Consider the following 6,494-nt stretch of genomic DNA (forward strand, 5'->3'; position numbering starts at 1 on the left):
TTCACCAATTGATTCTTAGACTTAAGAATAAAGAATAGACTTAGAACCAAGAAAAATGTGTTCAGTGTTTGAGTATATACAGGCCTCCACTGATGATTATATCATTAACAAAATGTTTTATATGAAGAATAATATAGATAGAGATGTTTTCTGCAGATTTTGACTCACAATTAAAGAAATTCTTGAATATTCTAATTTAAAGAATTTTCTTTATTCTTAGACTTAAGTCTAAGAATTGTTTGGTGAATACGGGCCCTGCTAATTTTTTTGCTAAATCAGGAATCTGCCAATGTATGTGTCCACAAAAAAGTAGTTTTTTGAGTAACCAGAATGTTGATGCCAGTGAATATAAATGATTTTACAATATTTGTAGAATTTAGGTCTCATAATTTGTTGAAACTGCAATCTGAATTATACTGCCAAAAATCAAATCATTTTTGACGATGCTGTTTCAGCATCGTCTAAGTTATGATACCATGAAAAAAATCTTCACAATGGCAACCTATGTAAAAGACCGAGCCAGTCCGATTGAGATAATGCCCGGTTCAAGAAATAACGAAATCCCCGTAATTACCGAAATTATATATTTTAGTTTTTCACTATCAAACTTGGATAAAAACAATGTTTCATAAGTGATTTTTTTGTATTTTGCAATATTCTATATTGATATCCACAGTATTTTGATAATCAATATTAAGGGGGATTTCAAAAGATTTCTGGGGGTTTCGGGGGATTTTGGTAATTACGGGGATTTCGGTATTTCTACACACCCCTCAAGGTCTGTCCGTCGGTCCATCCGTCGGTCCATCCGTCGGTCGGTTCGTCCACCAAATGGTTTCCGGATGATGACTCAAGAACGCTTACGCCTAAGATCATGAAACTTCATAGATACAATGTTGCATCTTCCATTATCTCTCATGAACTGACTCAATAATACCGAGTCAGCAATATTTGACTTAATTTTTGGTTTGATTGCTCTGACGAGGGATCGAAAAATTTCAGAATCTTCCTAAAAGCCTAGTGGTAGAGTGTCTTCTTTGATTGCAGGAGGATGTGCTGCGGGGTTGATCCCCAGAAGCGACATTGAAAACTAGCCAACTTTGTTATCTAAAAGGCTGCTAAACCTGATATACAAAGATAATGTGAATTATCTCTCACATGATGGTCATCAGTTATATTATATAAAAACTCACAGCAGAAGTAAACAATGGGACAATAATTAATGAACGCATCTTTCATTTGACTTTGACACTTTGAGTTTGACATGGCCTAGATGGAAATATGTGACTTGACTTTGGGTCAAGTTCCCCAGGGGAACTACGTCCCCGTACCCTCATTTTTTTCCGTACCAAAATTGTTTTGTACCCAATTTTTTTTTCGTACCCAATTTTTATTTTGTTGCAAAAATGTTTTCGTACCCAATTTTTTTTCGTACCCAATTTGTTTCGTAACCAAGTTTTGTGTGCCAAATTTTTTTTTCGTACCCACATACACAATTGTGATGATGTAGATCAACTTAAATTGATGCTTGTATATATCCATCCTCTTCAAAAACATCGTCACACCAGTACTGTCAGTACTTTGATTACAATAATATCAACGCCTTTAATTTTAACTTTCTGTACTGGTCAATGTGTGTTTTAACAAAGTAGTTTTTGATGGCTTGTGATATTACTTGCCAGTCAAAAACGTAGCAATGTTGGATTGTATGTTTAAGGTAGCGCACCTCTAATGGGCACATATCCAAATATAATCTAATTAATTATTTTCTTAATCAGCATCATTTCACTGAACTACATGCAAATTTGTAGGTAGGCTTTCCATGCTTTTTAAAAAAATATACCGATTTTTCAAAACCACCCCCATGCTCGGCTTTTGTCCAGTTTATTTTCACCCCTGGGGTATATAAAAGTTCCATAATTCATTCAAATTTCCAAATATGGGCATGCAGTTGGTGTGTACAGATGCTGTAAAGGTGTTTAAAGTTTAAACAAGATGAAATAAGTATTCTTTTACAGACATTTATTTTTAACAAATTTTTATCTATGGTAGAGCGCCATGAAATGTAAGTGATTTCAGCCAAGTAAAAATTGGGTCGGTTAAAAACAAAGTGTCATAAAATTCAAAATAGTATCATTTAAATCATATTTTAAACTTAGTTTTTATAGAAACACTATATACAGCAAAAATACCAAGAACTAGACAGATTTACCGTTTACTTTTTGAAATATAAATAAAAATGCAACATGCATGGTTCGTATTTTCAACAGTAAATCACCCAATTTTTCCATAACGTTTTAATTTTAATAATTGAAGAATGTGCATAAAAATTGCAACATATTTAACAATAAATATAGCTTATATGCCATATTAAATCAAATTACGTTAGAAAATAAGTAAAACGCGTCGCAAAAAAGTATACGTCGTCGGCAGGATTCGAACCTGCGCGGGAATATCCCAAAAGATTTCTAGTCTATCGCCTTAACCACTAGGCTACGGCACCTAATAGTAGGCTCTTCAACCTTCGAAGAAATCGCGGGAAATCATTAGAGGTGCACTACCTTAAAGGGATCTTTTCACGCTTTGGTAAATTGACAAAATTGAAAAAAGTTGTTTCAGATTCGCAAATTTTCGTTTTGGTTATGACATTTGTGAGGAAACAGTAATACTGAACATTTACCATGCTCTAATATAGCCATTATATGCATCTTTTGACGATTTTAAAACCTAAAAATTATAAAGTGTTGCAACGCGAAACGATTGAATAATTTGGAGAGTTCTGTTTTTGTTGTTAAATTTTGTGAAACTACGAAGATTGCTTATATAACGTATAAAATACGTTTAGCATGTGTTCTCGGCGGAATAGCTCAGTAGGTTATAGCGTTTTTACTTCAGGACTCTGGCAGGACTCCAGGGGTCACTGGTTCGAAACCTGCTCCGGGCAATGTTCTTTTCCTTTTTTTAATTTTATTCTTGATTTTTTACTGGAGCTTTTACGATCCAATGTTTACATTTATCAACATAAAGCATTTAATGAATAAGTTAAAAAAATGCCAAAATCTGTGAAAAGGCCCCTTTAAGAAGTGTCATTGGCAAAAATAAACATGTTCTTTTGTTATTGTGGCCTTTATCGCATATTGCTCAGTGGCAGCCGATGTGATTATATTTATTTTAAAGAGGAATATACATCATTTTATATTAATACAATTAATTCACTATTTAAGAATCTATCCCAAATTACTGCAAAATCACCTTGCAACTATTTGGTTTTGGACTTAAAAGGTTCGCATGTACCATTATATTTCTTTATAGCCTAAATTTATTTTAGCCAAAACAAATGTGTATTTGTCTTCTGAAAATATGTTGAATTAATAATTAAAAATAGAATGTATGAATAAATGCTGCCAGAAATCAAACTAGCAAATTGTTATAAATCAATAACTAACTCTTTATTTGGAGTACACTTTACCTTTGAATCTTTCAGATAATATTGACTTGAAATTTTGTGTAAGTGTTCCAAGAATATTTCAAATCAAACATCTAAAAAAATATGTAGCAAGTGGAGTGTATTTATTTTGTTTTATGCATACTGCATAATAAATGTTAGAAAATGTCATATACATTTGTTTAAACATGGCCTCTTGAAGATGTTTGTATTTTGGTGTCACGAGATTTTTATTATCTCTCTAGGCTAATTATTTTTGTCAACCAGTGCATTTTTTTTTATGTCGACTGGGGGACATATTGTTTTTGCCCTGTCTGTTGGTTTGTTTGCGTCAAACTTTAACATTGGCCATAACTTTTGCAATATTGAAGATAGCAACTTCATATTTGGCATGCATGTGTATCTCATTGAGCTGCACATTTTGAGTGGTGAAAGGTCAAGGTCATCCTTCAAGGTCAAATTTATGGGGGGGGGGGGACATAGTGTTTTACAAATACATCTTGTTTCTGTTGCAATTTGATTTGTCTATGTAACTCAGTTATTGTAATATGACAGTAAAATTATATTTTTATTATCAAAAAAGCTAATATCATATTCTTTATTAGAATTACACTGTGATCTTTTGGTATGATATGATTTTTTTCATTTTTTTCTGGAGCCTGATTACCTGTATTGCATTTATGCATGTTGTTGCGAGCCTTATTGTGTTATATTTGCAAATGTTTAACATAGGGTAGCTAGTTGAACGTATACTCATAACTCAGTATTAACTGTACATTGTTAGCATAATATATTAATGTATACTTATTTATCTATATAAAAGTTGTTCACATATTTGTGTTTGTTTTCTTTCTTTGTAAAACATAGCTTACATGTTTTATTTTTACTTACCAACCTTTGTTGCAAGACTGGAATACAACGTACAGTTTGAATTAAAATATGAAACAAAACCACAAAATATAACCAGTGCAATAACTTCTTAATAGGGAATAATCCTTACCAATAAATTGAATAATTTCATTAGGCTAAGTTGTTAACTAAGATATTATTTTATTTCAAATCACTCTGTTTTCCCAGAATCATATTGTTGGTCTATTACACCTAACCTATCCTTGTTCTGTTTACATCTTGCTTGCATTACATCATGCTGTGTGTACATGGAGACCACCCTTGCATTACATCATGCTGTGTGTACAGGGAGACCACCCTTGCATTACATCATGCTGTGTGTACAGGGAAACCACCCTTGCATTACATCATGCTGTGTGTACAGGGAGACCACCCTTGCATTACATCATGCTGTGTGTACAGGGAAACCACCCTTGCATTACAACTGTTTCATAGATTGTCTTAAGCATTTTATAAATGAGTATTGTCTGTGATACAAGAATCTACAAACAACAGATTTCCAGAGTTAATGTGATTAGGAATAAGCAAATATGCGAGTTAGTTAATCCCAGTGGACTTACAAAACATATTTGAGCTGTGAAAAGGGGGTTTAATGCATGTGCGTAAAGTGTCATCCCAGATTAGCCTGTGTAGTCCACATAGGCTAATTAAGAAATAATATATTTTTACCATGGTTTGTTGTCGAATAACCCACAGTAAGGAGTATAGATGCGTAGGAATTATTCGCACTCATGATTTGATAACACACATCTATACTTCTTACTGTGGGTTATTTGACAAAAAACCATGATAGAAAAATATTATTTCGATTCTAACACGATTCTGATTGATTTGGTTCAAGCTTTTGGACGTGAACTATATTTTTCAATTCTCCGTCCTTTTTAGTACAAAGTTCACTATTTAGTGACGTCATTGAATTGTACAAACATATGACGTCGTTTTCATTCATAAATATTTTGCAAATGAGGTCACTTTTGTTGAGAACAAAACTTGTACCTTTATTGATGCTACTGAAAAGCTGACATGCTATAAATGTTTTCTTAATTACATTTCCTAACAAATAACATTCTTTGTAGGCGTGGTTATGCCACTTATCACCAAATATACAATTTATTGTTTCATTACATTTATATACATGCTACATTTATTACAATTCTTTTAGAGTGGGTTTTAGTACGTGCATTTAACTGCAATATTTTCTTTATTTATTCGGAACTATTTTCGAAACATTAAGCTCCCCCCATAATTATTGCAGAATAACCCACACTTGATTTCCTGCTTTGTCTATAGAAAACATGTCGCGTGTAGTGTTAGAATCAGGGACGACACTTTCCACTTGTATGATATTTTTCTTTTTCAGAAAGTCTCTTCTAAGCAATAATCCAGTTTAGGCAGAAAGTGTTGTCCCAGATTAGCCTGTGCAGACTGCACAGGCTAATCTGGGACAACTTTTTACGCACATGCATTAACCCTTTCCTTGACAGGTACACGTTTTTACGACCCTATCGATTTCCTGTCAAATACGCGTTTCTACGCCTCTATCGATTACCTGATAACTACGCATTTCTACTACCCTATCTATTTCCTGATATATACGCGTTTTTACGAGGCACGATTAAATTTGCTATTTAAATGCTTAAAATGACGTTTTAAGTGTAACAGAATTGCATGTACACATGCGATCATCATTAGCTCGACTATTATATATGAAATATATATAGTGGAGCTATCCCACTCACCCCAGCGTCGGCGTTAGCGTTAGCATTCCCGTTAGTGTGCAAATGTTAAAGTTTGCGTACTACCCCAAATATTTCCTATGTCCTTTGACATATTGCTTTTATATTTTGCATACTTCTTTACCAACATGACCCTAATCTATAAACAAGAGCAGACAACTGTATCAAGCAGTTTGACAGAATTATTGCCCCTTTATACTTAGAATATGCATATTATTGATAAATCTATGTTAAAGTTTGCGTACCACCTCAGAATTATGGCCCCTTTGATACTTAGATAATTGAACATTTTGCTAAAATTGCCATAACTTCTTTATTTATGATCACATTTGATTCATACTTTGACAAAACAACACTTACCTGACATACCACAATGCACTCCACCCAAACCATCCCCCATGCCC

General features: G+C 33.4%; 1 long non-coding RNA gene across 1 annotated transcript; it reads left to right on the forward strand.

Moving 5' to 3' along the window:
- Window positions 1-975: 975 nt before the first annotated feature.
- Window positions 976-4,275, forward strand: LOC127875266 (uncharacterized). Its single transcript, XR_008047342.1, has 2 exons — window positions 976-1,717; window positions 3,082-4,275. It is a non-coding gene; the product is annotated as an uncharacterized LOC127875266 (long non-coding RNA).
- Window positions 4,276-6,494: the final 2,219 nt, after the last annotated feature.

This window comes from Dreissena polymorpha, chromosome 3 (genome assembly GCF_020536995.1).
Source record: "Dreissena polymorpha isolate Duluth1 chromosome 3, UMN_Dpol_1.0, whole genome shotgun sequence".
Taxonomy (NCBI): domain Eukaryota; kingdom Metazoa; phylum Mollusca; class Bivalvia; order Myida; family Dreissenidae; genus Dreissena; species Dreissena polymorpha.